The 15,590-nt window shown below is 35.7% G+C and overlaps 1 protein-coding gene across 2 annotated transcripts in view; it reads right to left on the reverse strand.

The window, feature by feature from the left end:
* Positions 1-15,590, reverse strand: part of KIAA0391 (KIAA0391 ortholog) — a 97,793-nt gene that overhangs the window by 62,779 nt on the left and 19,424 nt on the right. The gene's annotated exons all lie outside the window — the stretch shown is intronic.

A 15,590-nucleotide genomic window follows, 5' to 3' on the forward strand; every position in this document is an offset into this window, starting at 1 on the left:
CTGGATAAATAGAAAATAGATAGCAAAGTATAATATTTAAAACCAATGCTATTAAAATACTGTTTATAGTAGATGTATTTTGAACCTAAATATACAGATAAGCTGAAAGTAAAAAGTATATATCATGCACTAGTAAGTTTAAAAGTTGGAGAGGCAATAATTTTAGACATAATAAGCCTTGAGAAGAGTACTACAAAAAATACAAAGGAAAACTTCATAATAACAAGATCAATATATTAGGGAAACGTACTCATAAATAAGAATATACGAAATACAGGAAACAATACTAAACAACTGAAAAAAGAACTAGGTAAGTTTATAATTATATATAAAGATTTCAACACTCTCCTCTCGATGATAGAACAAGTAAATCAAAACATGTAAGGGTATAGAAGACATAAATTATGCTATTAACCATTTGGAATCGATTGACAACTAATGGATACTAGACCCCAAAATGGAAAAAATCTCTTCTTTTCAAAATAAAGAAGGAACAACAAGAGAGACCATACGAGCTATGCTGTAAAATAAGTCAGTACATTTTAAAATATTAAACTCTTAAGAATGCTTGCTGAACACAGATAATTAAATCAGAAACCAATAACAGACAGATATACATAGTTACAAATATTTCTAAATCATAATACATTTCATCTTTAAACAACAAAACAAAATATTAATCCATATGGCTGTTTTCGTGTCTTGCTGTATTTAGCTTTTCTATCCCTGCCAACTGCAATTGTGAGGGGCCTCCTCTGACCTTTATACTCATAAAACATTTTGTTTTAAAATTTCCCTGCTCAGATATATTCCCTTTAAAGTGTTCAGAAATTTTCAATTAATATCAAAAATAACTGAGTATTAGTTGGAATAGGGATATGACTTTTTTATAAACTTAAAGAAAATTGTCAAGAAGACTCAACATGGTCATTTTTATTTCAGTCTGAATGAACCAAGGGCAACAAAACAAATGCACTGAGTTTCTATAATTCAGGTTTCACTAGCAATTACCATGAAAAAGATTTCCCACTACATTTCCAACTTATCGTTTTGGTGTTGCTTTTAGTATTGCATTACATTCACCTCTGGAGTAATGATAAACTAAGGTGACTTAGTATAACTGGCAAAATAGACATCTGCAAAATTCAAGAGTTAAACTAGATTAACTTATAAAATCCCCTTTTAGTTCTGATATTCAATGCTAACAAGACTGGGAAATCCCTTAAAATTACAGAATGGAAAAGAGTATACATAAGATAGCGCATTTGAAAGAGTCTCAGGAGCCTCTGCAATCACAGGGTAAGTAATATAATTTCATCCAAAGATTATCCTTCTGATCCATATCATCTAGTAGATAGGCAAAAAATTCCAACATGTCAGGTTAGGTTTTCCTTTTTCCCATTACAAAAGCTCCGCTTATCAAATATGTTGCCATTCACAGATTCTTGTAATACTTTTGTGGGGCCTTAAGATGCTCACTTTTCAAACTGAACAAATTTATGCCATTGTACTCAAAAGCAATTGCTGATAAGGCAGGACAAAGAGTTGGTCTACTGTGATGGCATGCTAACTACAGCATGAGGCATCACATCGTGCAAGGTTAGCTGTTTCAACAGAAGATATACTTAAAGAATGATTATTTCTTTTGAAGACTACTGCTGAGGTTGTACTTAGTTACACATTGGCTAAGACTGGGGCTGTGAAGAATTTACCAATCTTTGGGTCATTTGTTTCTTGGTTATTTGTAAAAGAAGCTCTTTTTCTAACCAATAATTTTCTTAGGATCAAATTTAATATACCATAAAAATCACATGTCTGAAATGTACAACTTAGTTCATAGATTGTGCAATATCAACTACCACAATTTGAGAACATTCACTCTCTCTGAGAAGGAACTCCACACTCATTAGCAGTCAACTTCATCCTCCACCCTATGACAAAGCAACCACTAATCTTTCTACCTCTATAGACTTAACCTATTTTGGACATTTCATAAAACTGAGTCATACAAGATGAAATCTTTGTGACTGATTTCTTTTACTCAGCATGTTTTCAAGGTTCATGTTGTAGGATGAATCAGCATTTCTTTTTACTGCTGAATAATATTCCACTGTAAGGATATTCCACATTTTATTTACCCATTCATCATCTGACAAACATATGGGTTATTTTGTACTATTATGAACAATGCTGCTATCACCATTTGTATAAAAGTTTTGCCTGGATCTTTTTATATCTCCTGGCTATATAACTAGGAGTAAAATTACCATATCATGTGGTAATTCGATGTCTGACTTCTTGAAGAACTGCCAGACTGTTTCTAGAGTGACTGTACCATTTAATGTTCCTAATGTAATATATGAGGCTTCCAATTCCTCTACATCCTTAATAACACAAGTTACTGTTCATACTTGTGGGTATTTCTTTCTTTCTTTTTTTAAGATTTATTTATTTAGGTATACAAGAACTGGATGCAGGCCAGAAGTGTAGGGGTTGAAAGGATTCACCAGAGACAGAGTGGGGAGCAGAACTGGCAGACTGACTGAAATTACTGCTCAGGGGAACAGCAGGCAGGTCAGGAGAGGTCTGTCATGCCGGGTGGGTCACCTAAGGAGGTGGGAATCAAACTCATGCTGCAGTGGCTGTAGATAGCTTCACAGTGCTGCGCTTTAACCCGCTGCACTACCAGGGAGGGCCGAATGATGCTGTATATCTTCTCATGTTTTTATTGGCTTAAAGGGATTTCAATTCCATGCCATAAGTTCAAAATATATCTCCTTCAGTAACTGTCACAACTCCTATCTTTACTTACTTTATAGTATTAAGTTTTAAGTCTCAAGAATGTAACTGCACAGGACTGTAAATACTATGACTTACAACAGAGGCTGCTGATTCCCGTGATCAACAGCAAAAAGCATAAGCCTCACTGTCTAAGATTCAAAAAAAAGAGGTAAAGATTGTGAAAATATGGAGAGTTGAAGTCCCTTATAAGGAAGCACTCCAATGTTTAGTCTAGTTAACTGCTGCCATACAAAAATAAAGATCCAAGTTTAAAAGATTTTATTTTTTAGGAAAGCTAAACTATTTGGCATTTTGAAATGTCAAATAACTTCCTTAAAGAATAAAAGAAAAAGAAACTCAAACAAAACATGTATAGGTTAGATTCTACTCTAAGGCCATTATTTATAATATTTGTTTGGTCAATCAACAGATTTTCATTGGGCAGTTATTATATGCCAAATAATGTTCTAATTCTAGGAATAGACCAATGAACAAATTCCCTGCCCTCACGAAGTATTTTAGTGGAAGAGATAATATCAAGGTAACAAATATGTGTTAGTTTCTGGTAGAGAAAACTTGAAGAAAAATTAAACAGGTTAGGCTATTAGTACCATTTTCACTAATTCGCTTCTATTTTAGTTATGGTAAAGGAAAAGGTCTTTCTAGTAAAGCAATAAAGACCTGAGTGAAGTGAGGACATAATCCATGCTTTGTTTTGGAGAAGCACCTTCTTAACAGATCCAAGATATTTATAATCAAAGTCCTACAAATATCAATTTTTTTTTCTAAAGATCAGAAGAAAGGGAGTCTTAAAACAACTGACTTTAGTCTTAGTGAGCAAGGAAAAACAGGGGAATACCAGCTATTTTAGCTGGAAGTACTGCTCTGAACATGGAAACAACAACAAAAATCTCTGCATGTAATAGCCAACTTTCTTTTGTGTGCTTTCTTTAAGCTACAAGATACAAATAAAATCTCAAAGAATACTAACCTGACTGTGTAAGTTAACCAAGGAAATATGAAGTCACATGTTTGAAAAAATCTAACAAATAATAATCTTAGAATTTTTTAATCATTTACTAGCAAGTTATGTTTTAAAATGTTTTGCATTTAGTAAATTATAGTTACAATTATTGTAGAATTAAATAGTATCCTACTTAAAATACATATAATCATCTGAGTTTTCTGATTCCAGTGAGATGTAAAGAACAAACAATAAACAATAGATATTTGCTATCAATATTTAAAAAGGCTGAGTAAAATACAACAAAAATACTAAGAATGTGCTGGAACTTGCAAGAAGAGGAATTACGTCTCAAGTTCCAAAGACAAAGTTAGATTTTAAAGTCAGAATGGTAAAGAGTTGAGGCTAAAGTTGCCCAGGCAAGAAGAAAAGATAATATTAGCAAACAAGGGGCTGGATTTTTGACATTCCCATAGGAACTAGTGAGCTAGCAAATCTTGAATCAAAAAAGGGGGAGAAACTTAAAGTGTACTTATGTAATTATGAATAAAAGAGGAGCCTTTCCAAATGATGTCAAGACACAATATGAAGATAAGCAGAAAAAACACATTCCTTAAGAAAACAAAATAAAACTCAGGTTTGTGTCTTAAATAGCTTGGAACACAAGCTTAGACAAATCATGTGCTACAGAACTCAGCATGCTTAACTGAGAAATCACGTAAAAATTTGTTCTGGTCCAGTAATATCTCTCAAGCACATGGCAAAAACAAAACAAGGAACTCTAGAGAAACACTGTCAACAATTCAGGCAACTGAGGGATTATTATAGAAAAGATTAACTCCTCTAAAATTGAACTAACCAACTTAAAATTAAAGAATATCAAAGTAAACAAGGCACCATATAGAGTCCCTGAATATAACAAAGAATTAGAGCCCAAGAAATTCAGGATAAAAGATAACAGGAAAGTCTGAGAGACAATACAAATATGTAAAAAATAATTAAAACATTTAAACAAGGAATGAGACTATAAGGAACAACAGATACCTTGAAAAATTTTAGAGGAAAATTCGACAGAACTCTAATCAAAACCAAATGAAAGGGAACAGGGAAAATCCAAATAACCATCAGCTAGTGACTAAACAAATTGGGGTATGTTCATACAATGGCATACTGTCTATCAATGACAAGTACTGATACTTATAACAACAAACACTAAAAACATTATATTCAAAACTAAAACTAACATACTATAAAAACAAATAATTTTATGCTAAATGGAAGAAGGCAAATAGAAAAATTATAGATTACAGGATTCTATTTTTACACAACTTTTTTTTTTTTTAAAGATTTATTTGTGCATACAGAACTGAGGTACACACAGGCCAGAAACTCAGGGGTGGCGAAAGGCTTCACCAGAGACAGAGTGGGGAGCAGAACAGGCAGATCGATGAAGTACACTGCTGAGGGGAGCAGCAGGCGGGTCAGGAGAGGTCTGCCGCGCCATGTGGATCTCCTCCGGGGCAGGCGGGGATTGAGCAGCAGGCGGGTCAGGAGAGGTCTGCCGCGCCATGTGGATCTCCTCCGGGGCAGGCGGGGATTGAACTCATGCGGAAGTGGCTTTAGCTTCTTAGTGCTGTGCTTTAACCCGCTGCCCCATCAGGCAGGGCCTATACAGAACTTTTAATGAAAGCAAAATTACAGACACTGAGAACAGATCAGTGTTTGATGTAGGAATAAGGACTGACCTCAAAAAGCCATGCTGGAACTTTTTGGGGAATAGAAGCATTCTAAAAGTGAATTATGGTGATGGTCACACAGTGTATAGATTTACTCATCGCAGAAAGCACACCTTTAAAGCAAATTACTAAAACAAAACTGGGTAAACTCTTAATTGAATGGGTAGGAAGAAGTAAGAAGTAGTAAACTAAAAGATAGATCTGAAGAAGCTACCTAGAATGCAATTTGAAGAGAAAAGATGAGAGAAAGAGAGCAAAAGACATGAAGGAGAAAATAAAGTAGTCCAACAAAAGTCTAACAGGAATTTTAGAAGAAGCAGTATATGAAAATATTAAGAGCTCAAAATGGATTCAATATGTGAAACCTCTGATTCAGGAAACACAGTACATCCCAAGCAGAAAAAGTAAATAAACCATCGTAGAATAACAGACGTTAAAAAAAATCTCTTAAAAGGAAAATAGAGATGATTTACAATGGAACAAGAAATATCAAATCATATCACCATTAAATAAAAGAGAAACCAGACGAAAATGGAATACTACCTTCAGAGTTAGGAAGTGCTAATTCCCATATCATTCAAACAGATATTTTCAGGCAAAGAATAAAACAGTTAACTATATTTCTCCTTTCACTGAAAGAATATTATTCAGAAAGATGCCTAATATAGAAAGTTTGGGATTCGGTGAGAAAGTGAGGGTTAGCATTAATATATGATTTTTTTTGTTTATAAAGAAGTTTTATAGTTATAAATGTATTTTGTGCTTGACTTATGGTTAATGTTTAAAGTTCACCGGTAACTGAATAAACAAGATATTGTATATGCACACAATGAATACAATACAACTATTAAAAAGATGAAATCTTGCCATTTGAACAACATGGATAGAAATTGAAGAGACTGTGCTAAGTGAAATAAGTCAGAGGGAGAAAGAAAAATACTGAATGGTATCACTTATGGAATATAAAGAAAAAAGCAAATAAACATATAAAACAAAATGAAAACAAACACTTGGATTTCAACAACAGAAAAGAGGCTACCAGAGGAGCAGGCAGTAGAGGGTAAAAGCAGAAAGAGAAGGGGGTCAAATGGACTGTGGTAAGGGATTCATCTGGTACAAAGGTGGTGCGCATGATGCAGTATATACATTTAAAGGAGTGTGAACCTGCACTCCTAAAAAACACATTAAGTGCTCTAAGCCAATGCTACCTCAAAAATAAATACAATTAGTTTTTTGAAAGTTCTATTTGTTTATACATACAATAACTGCAGTATAGCCCAGAGGAGCGAGGGGTAAAAGGATTCACCAGTCAGGGCCAGGAACAGAACAGGCTTATAGGCTGAAATATACTGCTGAGGGGAGCAGCGGGTGAGACAGGAGAGTTTTGCTGTGCCATATGGGTTATCTCCCTGGGCTATAGAACTCGTGCTGCAGTGGCTGCAAATAGTTTTATAGTGCTGAGATTAACCTCTTGTGCCACCAGGGAGGCCCAAAATTAAATTTTATTTAAAGTCATTAGTAATGGAACTATGTGACATATCGAAACACAATTTTAAACCAGCGAGTATTACTAATACATTTAGCATTGGTTTACAATGTCTGTCTCTTAAAAATTTATTAAAAAGCGTGGACCCTGGGCCCTCCCCGGTGGGGCAGCTGGTTAAAGCACAGCACTAAGAAGCTAAAGCTTCTTCAGCATGAGTTTGATCCCCACCCCAGGAGGTGATCCACATGGCGCAGCATACCTCTCCTGGCCCCACCCCCCCCAATCCCTTCGACAGTGTACTTTGTCAGTCCGCCTTTTTGCTCCCCACTCTGTCTCTGGTGAATCCTCTCACCACCCTGCACCTCTGACCTGTACCCAAGTTCTGTATGCATAAATAAATAAATCTTTTTTAAAAATCATGTTTAAAGAAAATTATTAAAGAGCCACAACCAAGTTATAAGGATTAGCTCCACTAAATTTAATCAAAACAGGGTACAAGGTCCAGAAACAGATGTAAACATATATGGGATTTTGATATATGCTAAAAGTGGCATCCCAACCTATGGGTTGCTATGTAAATGCTGATACAACTGGTACTTTATTCAGAAAAAAATGAAATTGGAATTATGCCTTATTTACATTAGAAAAAGATGGATCAAAACTTTCAAGGGAAAAACAACAAAAATAGGAGGCAAAAGGAGGGTTTTTTTGTTTGTATATCAGTCTACTGTTTGCTCATTTTTAAATAATCTTGTAACAGAAAAGGTTTCTCTGAATATGAAACTCAGGAACCATAGATTGCAGGCCAGGGAGCTAACCCCATGGCACAGCAGACCTTTCGTCTTGCCCGCTGCTCCCCTCTATCAATCTGCCTGTTCTGCTCCCCACTCTGTCTTTGGTGAATCCTCTCACCCCTCACACTCTGGATTGTGCTCCAGTTCTTGTATGCATAAATAAATAAACCTTAAAAAAAAAAAAAAGAAATAGAGCATCTATTTCTACTCTTTTAGTTTATTGCTTCAAGAAGCTGAATGATCTTATTTCTTTTATTTCTAAAACAGTAGCACAGGGCATCTCCTGGTGGCACAGAAGTTAAAGTCTCAGCAGCTATTACTAGCCAAGAACAAAAAATTATTCATTTCACCCTACCCTCCTTTCCTATCTTACTATACCCTGACAGACTATAAGGAATAGCAAAAAGAGAAGCAAAAAGACAAAATATTTTTAATAATGGTATCTTGCTTCCAAATTAGAAATGAACAAATCAATAAGGAAAGGCAATAACATGCTGTGGATGCTGCAAACCTAGGAATGCTGTTACTCACTGTTCTTTTATTATTGTTGTTTTTAATTCTGCTTTCCCTTTAAAGAGTTCATCCATGCACACACGCCCTGGAAATCCCCTTAGCTTCACAATCAACCAGGAACTAAAGCACTAAATCACCGAAATAGTGCCTAATTTCCCTCCATCCCTTGGAAGCAAACTGCAAAATTATTTAAATTCTTTCACTGTATGATTCCAAAAGAAGACAAAAAATATCCATTAAGACTCCCCAAAAAAACTTTTCAAAAAAGAAATAAGCAAGAGAAAAAAAGATTTGAAGAAAAATCAAGCATCATACATAGATAGACTTTAACTAAAGCCCTAAAAAAGAATTCTCAGGAAAGTATGCAATTACTGAAGATTTTTTTTTAAAGATTTATTTATTTATTCATACAGAACTGGGGTACAGGTCAGAGATGCAGAGGGTGAGAGGATTCACCAGAGACAGAGTGGGGTACAGAACAGGCAGATCGACGAAGTACACTGCTGAGGGGAACAGCGGGCGGGTAAGGAGAGGTCTGCCTCGCCATGTGGATCTCCTCCAGGGCAGGCGGGAATCGAACTCATGAGGAAGTGGTTTAAGCTTCTTTGTGTTGTGCTTTAACCCGCTGCGCCACCAGGGAGGGCCTGAAGATTATTTTTAAAGAAACTATAGGTTTTTCATTTTCACCCTGAAAGAGTAACCACACTCAAAATGTTTCCTTTAACCGTATTGTTGGAAACTACATTATTATTAATATTGTCCTCCTCAAGAGACAAACGCAAGCCCTCAGGGAAGCTGTGAGGATGCTAGCAGCCTAGACTAGCTTATGATAAAAGGGTCTGAGCTTACATCTTCTCAGCGGGGGCATTTATTAGCTTGTATGATACTTCACTTTTCTGGGCCTTAGGTAAATATTTGCATATCACAGTGATAAGAAGCTTATAAAGTCTATATGAAAGGCAGAAAAGAAATGAAGAGTAATTTTACTCTGAAATTCAATAAAATTGCATGATTTAACCACAAAACCTCTATACAACAAATGCCTCTGCATGAGCTTTAGCTAAGGAATAATAGCACATGTTTAATCAATAGTTAGTCATTTATAGTTCTTGGGGTTTTAATACAGGAAAATAACTTCATGCTTCCTGTTTCTGATTCAGAAATTGACTCCAGTCTGCATATGGATGTATGTAGAAGGATTCCTGTAATTACCATAACTGAATTGACACCATTCATGCAGGAAAAGCATGCCTGCATGTTGGTTATTCCCAGGTGATGTAAACAGGGGCCACAGATCATTATACACATACCTGCTCAGAAGAGTTCTAGGCTGAAACTAGACCCGTTGTCATTGTAGTACACAAGCATAGATAATTCATAAATCATTGAGCCAAATTATCTTATTTCTCTTATTTATAAAACAGTAGTATAATTTACCAGTTGTATCACAAAAGCTATCAAAGCTTAAATTTTTTAATAATAATGAAACAGAATTTACTGTCAGCTGTACTCAATTTTGCTGACAATTAAAACAAAATGGCTTGGGTTGTCATTCTGTGTGTATTTTGTCTTTTCTGTTCTTAACCAAAAAAAAAAAAAAATAGAGAAGGGAATATTTTAAATTTTGTTGGAATTTCTAGTGGCTAAGTTAAACAGTACTAAATTCTGCTAATGCTAAATAAACATACAAAAAATCTTTGCACATCACAGAGATAAGTAGCCTATGGAAGGGCACATAAAGGGCAGAAAGGAAATGAGAAGTAATTTTACTCTGAAAGAAAGCCAAAGTTGAAAAAAAGTTAAACAGTAAATGGGAGAGGTCAGAACACTCAGGTAGAAATCTTGGGGCTATCCCGGGAACAGTCATTACTCAAATGACGTGTCCTGTGCATCTCATCATCAGTTTTCCCTCCTATGTCTACCTTATACAGATATTGAATAACTGAAGAAAAATGTACAACTGGAAGATGAGTCATTCCACCATTAAGCAGAGATTCAGGGAAATTCTATTCTGTGAACTTGGACACAATTTGCATCTGTTTTATTATTTCTCCTTGGAGTTACTGCTAATTCATGCTTGCACATCTTTTTCTTCTGTTGCCATTAAGTAAGCAAATAATACCAAGATAAGTGTTAAGTGTTCTTTGACCCCAAAAATACATACAACAGACAAAAAGGAGGTAAGATTACTGGTATAGTGCAAACAGCATCTGTTACTGAACACTAAGACCTGGGTTTGAACTCTGGCTTCAAAACTTTTAACTGTGTTGGAATAGCAAGTTAAGGAACTTCTGAGCTTCAATTTCCTATATACATAGGAGTAACTCTTTCCTCAGAGTTATTGATATAATTAAACATAGTAGCTATAAGAAGTTTATTAATGTTTAAATAACAATATTTATTGCATGCCTAGTGCATGCCAAGCATTGAGAATACAAAGGAGGATGCCCTTTCTCTCAAGCATTTATAATGTGGTCACATATATTGCATGCCTACTGGATGCAAACATTGTGGAGAATACAAAGGAGGGCACCCTTTCTCTAAATTTATAATGTGGTCACATATATTGATATAAAAAAATTAAACATGAAGACAAGAGAATGGTATAGCCAAATGTATTTGAGTTCATAAAAGCTGTAAATTCAAAGGAAGGTGATTAACGTGGACTACAGAGGTGAGGAGAGATCTTGTTAGAAAAAGGACTTAAGATACACTGTGAGTGAAAAATAGAATTTAAAGAGAAAAGCAAATTAAGAAATCAGCAAAGTAGCCCAGAACCAATGAGTAGTAGGAAATGAGGTTTGCAAAGTAGGTTCTGTAGCTATTTCTCCAAAGAAGACATACAGATGGCCAATAGGCACATGGAAAAGTGCTCAAAGCCACAATGAGCTCCTAATGAATACCTGTGAGAATGACCCACATCAAAAGGACCAGAAAATTTTTTTTTAAGATTTATTTATGCATACAGAATTGGGGTACAGGCCAGAGGTGCAGGAGCAGTGAGAGGATTCACCAGAGACAGAGTGGGGAGCAGAACAGGCCAAAAGACGAAGTAACACTGCTGAGGGGAGCGGTGAGCGGGTCAGGAGAGGTCTGCTGTGCCATGTGGATCACCTCCAGGGTGGGGACCGAACTCATGCTGAAGTGGCTTTAGCTGCTTAGTGCTGTGCTTTAACCAGCTGCGCCACCAGGGAGGGCCCGGACCAGAAACAAATTTTAATGAGGGTGAAGAGAAAAATAAACTAATGTAGACTGGTCTAATCCCTATGGAAAACACTATGGAGGTTTCTCCACACATTACAAATGGAACTACTATATGATCCAACAGTTCTACTCCTACTTACCTACCCAAAGAATACAAAAACACTAATTCAAAGGGGTAGGTGCACTGCTATGTGCACTGCAGCTCTATTTACAACAGTCAAATTATGGAAACAACCTAGCTGCCCAACAACATAAGAGTGAATAAAGATGTGGTATGTATACATACTGGAATATTACTCAACTACAAAAAAAAAAAAGATGAACTCATCAAATATGAATGGAACTGGAGAGGCATATGTTAAACAAAATCAGTCAGAAAAAGAAAGACAAATACCTGAAGATTTCACTCATACGTGAAATATAAAGGAACAAAAACAAAGAAACAGACAAAAGTAAACCAAAGCAAGCCCTAGAACTGTGGCTGAAAACTAGAAGTTACCAGAGAGGCTACCACTGGGAGTAGGAAAAAGGGAGGAAGTGGCATATGGTAAAAGATTATGCTTACTTTGATGGTGATTATGGTGTGGTAACATATATCTGAACAGGTGTGAACCTACACCCCTAAATGACAGACAGTCCTGTAAATCAAAGTTGCCTCAATAAAAAAAAAAAATGCATTTTTTAAAAAAGAAAAGTAGATGACAGCCAAACTGTGAAGAAGATACTTTTGGAGTAGTAATATGAAAGTACAGAAGGATTTCTCAGCAAGGGAAAATGATCAAATCAATGTCTTTAAAAAGATCCATCTAGTAATAGTGTTAAAAACAAAAACAAAACGTGTAGACGCAGGAAAACCAGTTAGCAGGTAACACAGAAGGTGAGGTTGAGATGCTCTAGACAGTATGGAAGCAGTGGTAAGGGAACACTACAAGCAGATATGAGAAATACTGCAAAATGGAATGACTGGCTAAACACAAAGATTAAAGATTTAAGAGGAGTCAAAATCAGTTTTAATCTCTTCAATCTATATGGCAAACAGGAAAATTACTAAGGAAATAAAGTTGGGGTCGGAGATTACAAGGGTAGAAGCATTTTATGAAGTGCTTGATTTGTGACTTGCTGAATTTGAGCTTATAAAGGCATATTCACATGGAAGTGGCTCATGAGCAGTAGGTTATATTGATTTTAAAAGGGTAGTTAGGGTAAAAAAAAAAACAAGAAGAACACTTTGGGAGTCTTCAGTAGGACAAAAGAAAGCTAAATCCCTGTTCGTCTTCAAGAAAATAAAAACCTCCTCAATGGAGGTAATTGGGCATTCTTCTCTGATGAGGAAAAGAAAGTCCAAAATTCATAAACATCCTCTTTTAGAAGGCATGCAGATTGTGGTGTTTTTGTGAACTGCTGTGTCAGTCTAGAGACACAAAACGTCTGTGATATGACACAATTAAGACAGGAAAAGTCTACTTTTGATAGACACTGTCAGTAACTGCCAACCCCTACAAAACTCTAGGAGTCTGAAAAACTGTTGAAATACACTGCAGTTATTTCTCTGGTTGGCCACTTTCTGATAAGTTTAGTGACTTTACATAAATAAACTGGGAATTTAATCTCATTTTACCCTGGATATGTATATGGTATCTACCTAGTAATTTATAACTTACCTGTAATACTGCGCACATATTTACACAAAATTTTACTAAATTTTCTAGGCACTCAGAATTCTATCAAGTTAAACCAAAAACCACCGGGGTTGAGTTTCAAAATAAGCAAAGAAGGAGTTATGGTTCTTCTACCCACAAAAACTACTATTATTCCTTTAATTACTGGGGGTATTTTGCTTTAAAAGTTTTAGCCCAATACAATAATGGTAAATTAAAAGCAAAGACATTTAGATTTAAACACTAGTTTAGCTTTACTAATATTGAATGCTATGCTTCGACTGATCATTCTGCTCTGTTAGTTCTGGAAGTGCTCTATCGAAGTATTTCGGTATTTTATATACATAAAATCACCAGCCTGTACATCTTAAATGAATAGAATGTTGTATGTCATTTATATCTCAACTGAACTAGAAGAGTAAAATACATACCTTTTAAAAATTAATTAGCGGTACTTTGGTTATATGTTTGGTGTGATATATACACCTAAATGGTATACCTATACCTAAATCCTATATCTTTAAATTATATACTGTTGTGAACCAATGTTCTCAACTTTAAAAAATGAAATAAAATTGCACTCTAAGAATAACTTACAAACAAAAAAGATTCTCTGTATCTGTATTAGCCTTACAACATCAACACAGTAGTGAGCAAATTGGGAAGCGATCACTTCAAAAAATTTTCCCCAAAGCCCTGACCCATGTTTAGAGATAGTTCAGCCCTCTAAATATATTTTGAAAGACTGAACCACAGTTATTAGGCCAAGAGATACAGACAATAACTGCATAATTAATAAATATGTTATTAATAGTTTATAGCTCATGTGTAATGGCCCCTGAGCATCTATCTAATAAGTTTGTTTCCCAGTGAGATTACTCCTAAGATTTGGCCTAAACTATTTTCCTATTTTTCTGCTCATTTTTCTCATTTTGGACAACTTACACGTTAAATGATCTGCTTGATGAAAAAAAAAAAAAGAAAGAAAGAAAGAAAAGGCATATATACAATATGTCTTTATAAATATGGCTAGAATACAATTTTAACATTTGTGGCTTTTCAGTCTGCTTGGAAAAATTAATGTTCTGTCAAGCAGTATGTCTGTCTTTGAGAAAACCCCAGTTACCTGTTCATTCAAATCTAAGCAAATATATGACTGGCACAAATGTAATAAACTAATTTTTAGAAAACTTTTTTTTTTTTTTAAGATTTATGTATTTATGCACACAAGAACTAGAGTACAGGCCAGAGGTGCGAGGGGTGAGGGAATTCACCAGAGAGCTGGGGAGCAGAATAGGCAGATTGATGAAGTACACTGCTGAGGGGAGCAGTGGGCGGTCAGGAGAGGTCTGTTGCACCAAGTGGGTCACCTGGGTGGGGGGAGCTCAAACTCGAGCTGCAGTGGCTGCAGAGAGCTTCACAGTGCTGTGCTTTAACCCGCTGCACCACCAATGAGGGCCCGATTTTTAGAAAACTTTGAAAAAGCTCCCCCCACCAACAATACTAATTTTAAATCTGCTATGTAGGTAGCTCAATCCATACACATTCCAATTACAAGCCTCCTAAAGAAAAGTCAGCTTCCTAAATTCAGGAAGTCACATTTTACTTCCCTGCAGCTTCACAATCTGAAGATGCAAAAACAAAGAGGAAATGCACCTAAAGATGTTATTAACAAAGAATGGAAATTTCCCTATTCCAAATCTCCCAGTCAGCTCTGTTGAGGAAAAACGCTCTCTGGTTCAAATTTCCATACATGGAAGGTATAAACAGACCAGAATTAATCTACCAATAGTAAAGATAGTAAAAACACTGGAACATTAGATTGCCACATTAGGCTATAGTCTTCACAATACAGTAGATTAATACACAGAACTTTTAACACCAGAACAAACATTAAAACCCCTTTTGTAGCCCTCCCTGATAGTGCAGCAGGTTAAAGCGAAACACTGCACAATGACCACAGTCACTTTAGTGCGAGTTCTATCTCTGGCCAGGAAAGTGATCCATCTGTAGCAGCAGACCTCTCCTGGCTCACCGGCAGGTCCCCTCAGCAGTGTACTTCGTCAGTCTTCCTGTTCTATTCCCCACTCTGTCTCTGGTGAACCCTCTTACCACCCCTGCACCTCTAGCCTGTACCTCAGTTCTGTATGAATAACTAAATAAATCTTAAAAAAAAAAAAACAAAAAACTTTGTAAAGTAAAAGCAATGTGGTTCAGTAACAAATCTTTCTCCAGCTCTTGGTTTAAATTTGATCAAGTATTCCTTATATGGATCTCCAAGCATTCCATTTAAGGAAAAAAGAACATATTATAGTGTGCAAATGATACCACGATTTTCAGCATTTAAAAAGTATTTGATTAAAGAAGGGACTTTCAGTTTCTATTGTCACATTTCTGAACTATTTTGTTCTTTTATAATGAGTATATTTGGGGGGAAAATATCACAGAAAGATG

Source organism: Condylura cristata, unplaced genomic scaffold (genome assembly GCF_000260355.1).
Source record: "Condylura cristata isolate star-nosed mole 26May11 unplaced genomic scaffold, ConCri1.0 scaffold00013, whole genome shotgun sequence".
Lineage (NCBI taxonomy): Eukaryota > Metazoa > Chordata > Mammalia > Eulipotyphla > Talpidae > Condylura > Condylura cristata.